A 3,346-nucleotide genomic window follows, 5' to 3' on the forward strand; every position below is an offset into this window, starting at 1 on the left:
GACTGTTATTTTTGTTTTAATCCTGTATTTCTATTTGATTTTTAAAATTGTATTCATGTAATTACTTCAATACAGCCAAAAAAAAAAAAAAAGTAAGAGGTAAGAGGCCTAGAAATTGAAGTTCACAAATACCAAAGCTACTCCTGGCTCAAATTCTTCCCTGATACGCTAAGGGATGTGAGTGTGATTGCTGTGTGAGGTCAGAGCGTGGGGCTCGGACTCCGAGGGGTCATCTCAGGTCCAGAACACAGTCTTCCAGTCCTGCAGTTCTGGACCTAATATAAAGGGATGCTAGACCCCCTGAAAACTTGCGTACCATGTGAATTTATGAGAGACTGTGGCAGAAACCCAGCTTAGTAGTTTATAGTGAGAAATACAACTGTCCAGGATGTTTGGAAATCCGTGTAGCAAGTCTGCACATCCTCTTTCTTTAATAGAGAAACATACTCCAGAAGCCCAATTACATTCAGAACGTTGCTTGATAAAGAGGGACTCAAAGTGAAGGGCGTTACACAGTCCTCAGAAATATTTCAGTAAGATCACGATAGCCTGGTAAGTCACGCTGCTCCTTTAATAGCTACCGAAGATCAGCGAACTTTTTCTGTAAAGGGCCAGATATTCAATGTTTTCAGCTTTGCAGACCATCTCTGCTGCAAACAGTTAATACGACGGTTAGAGAGGAGCCACAGATGGCAAGTAAACAACAGCGTGGCTGTGGCCCAACTTTATCTGGGTCCATGCAGAGGAGAGCTTGGTTAGCCCTGCCTGTTAGACCTCTGTCCCCTGACAGTCTGAGAGACTTACAAATTCTTTTTCTTTTTTTTACTTTTATTTGCATTTATTTTTTGTGACATTTATTCCCAGGCCATAAGGTTTTATTTCTTCAGTTTCTTCTGGGATATCTTTTTCTTCTGGGCAACCTCTTCTTCGGGTTTAGTAACAACCCGCTCTTTTTCAGTAAGGATCATCTCAATGTGGCAGGGAGAGCTCATGTATGGGTTAATCCGACCACGAGCTCTGGAAGTCCTGAGCCACATCTTGGGGGTTTTATTCACCTGGATGTGCTCAATGACCAGAGAATCTACATCTAAGCCCTTAAGTTCAGCATTACTCTCTGCATTTCTGAGCATGTGCAGTAAAAATTCAGCACTCTTTTTGGGCCACTGACCCGTACGTCCAGCCCCAATGTTTGGCCTGGGCACACCTACCAACCCCACCATTGTAACGACGGAATGGCACACATTACTTCTTTAAAGTGACATCCTTCAGATACTTGGTGGCTTTTCAAATATGCATACCCTTAATGGCCTGGGCAGTTTCACGAGTGTTCTTAAAGTGAACATGAAGATTTGAACCTCTTGACTTGCATGATTTTGTGGGGTTTTCTGGGTCAAGTGAATAGCGAACCATTTTTAGAGGTAACCTCAGGGCGCTTACCGGAAAAAGGAGACTTACAAATTCTTATTCTCTGATTCTCCTTTCTTTAACTTTCTTCATTTCAATAATTTCATAATGTCTTTAACCTCTGAGACTAGAGAAAAATTGATCCAGTTTTAGTTCTAAATGATAGCATCTGGGTTAGGTAAAGGAAACATCTTAAGGTCAGTAGTGGATCAGCCTCCACATCAGCTTGCATCAAAGTTATTTGGGGGACGTTTTTCACAGAGGCAGTGGGGCATACCAGTGAGAATGTAAGTTCTCCTGTCTTTCAGAGAGCAGAAATTCCTTCCTTCCTCTCTTCCCTCCACCTCCCCTTGTTTTAAGCCTCTCTAGTTTTGGTCAGCATTGCTAGACTTTTCCTTACCTACATGGTATACAGATCTTTTTGTGATACATCATTATAAGCACCGTGTGATATGCAACTTTCCTCTGAAATGTGCTCATTGGGAGAAAAGGCTGCCAGTATCAAGTGTGAACCCCTGTTGAGCTGAGTTGTACAACTGGTGAGCTGCGTTCACAGTCATTTAGGCTCCTTCTGGAGGGAAAGCACATACGGAAGGGTGTCTGGGCCAACCCTTGCTAAGATGCTTCCTAGACCCCGCTTCAACCTCATGGGGGGGCATGATGCTATCCTAAATGATAAAGGAAAGTATTTTCCCTAATCCCTCGGAGTTACAGAGCCCATAACCCAATGCCAGGCACATTTTCAGAGGAATGGCAGAGGGCCTGATAATTCCGGAATGGTAATTGTTCACTTGTCCTAACCCCCAGTATTAATTCCACAAACCAGCTTGCTTGGGGTTTTATCCTGCGATTCCCCAGGATATGTTTTTGTGTTTTTGAACCACTTACTCCCTTTTAGAAATTCATGTCTTATTGATCCAGAGCACTGGCTTCTCACGGATCTCCGGGCCCAATGAGAGTTATAAATTTGAAGGAGATTTCGGCCATTCATGTACTCATTAACAGGCCAGCTGCTCTGGAAAAATAAAATTTCATCATTTAGGAAATATTTTACACCCTCTGTGTGCCAGGCACTGGTCTAAGTGGTAGGAACTTCGCTGTTAACAAAACAAAAATCTGTGCCTCGCTCTAGAAAAACTTAAGTTCTGTGTGGTGCAGAGTGAGGGAACACACAAACGAGTCAGGTGGTGATGAGAGCTAGTAACAAAAATAAAGTAGGACAAAAGGATAGACATCTAGGGACTTCCCTGGTGGTCCAGTGGTTAAGAATCCACCTTCCAATGCAGGGGACACAGGTTTGATCCCTGGTCAGGGGATCTTGGAACTTTTCTGTTCCAAGTGCAAGGGATTAATGGATGCCAAATAGACAAATACAGAATCTGAGAACTAAGATTCCACATACCCATGCGCTACAACTAGAGAGAAGCCTGCAGTGAAGAGCCCGTGTGCCCTAATGAAGGCCTGGTGCAGCCAAAAAAAAAAAAAAGGAGGAGGGTGGACTTCCCTGGTGGCGCAGTGGTTAAGAATCCACCTGCCAATGCAGGGGACATGTGTTGGAGCCCTGGTCCGGGAAGATCCCACATGCTGCGGAGCAACTAAGCCCGTGCACCACAATTGCTGAGCCTGTGTGCCACAACTACTGAAGCCCATGTGCCTAGAGCCTGTGCTCCACAACCCAGAGAAGCCACTGCAATGAGAAGCCCGTGCACTGCAACAAAGAGTAGCCCCCGCTCGCCACAACTGGAGATAGCCCGCGTGCAGCAATGAAGACCCAACACAGCCAAAAATTAATTAATTAATTAATTAAAAAGACAAAAAACACAAAGCAAAACAAAAAAAAGGATAGACAGCTAGAGTTGGGAGGGGTCGGCATGCTAGTTAGATGCGTGCTCAGGGAAGCCTTGCTTGCATGTCGTGATGTCTGAGCAGAGACTTCAATGCA

The 3,346-nt window shown here is 44.3% G+C and overlaps 1 pseudogene; it reads right to left on the reverse strand.

Moving 5' to 3' along the window:
* Nucleotides 1–875: 875 nt before the first annotated feature.
* On the reverse strand, nt 876–1,410 carry LOC136121074 (large ribosomal subunit protein uL22-like; annotated as a pseudogene).
* Nucleotides 1,411–3,346: the final 1,936 nt, after the last annotated feature.

The sequence above is a fragment of the Phocoena phocoena genome, chromosome 3 (assembly GCF_963924675.1).
Source record: "Phocoena phocoena chromosome 3, mPhoPho1.1, whole genome shotgun sequence".
NCBI lineage: Eukaryota > Metazoa > Chordata > Mammalia > Artiodactyla > Phocoenidae > Phocoena > Phocoena phocoena.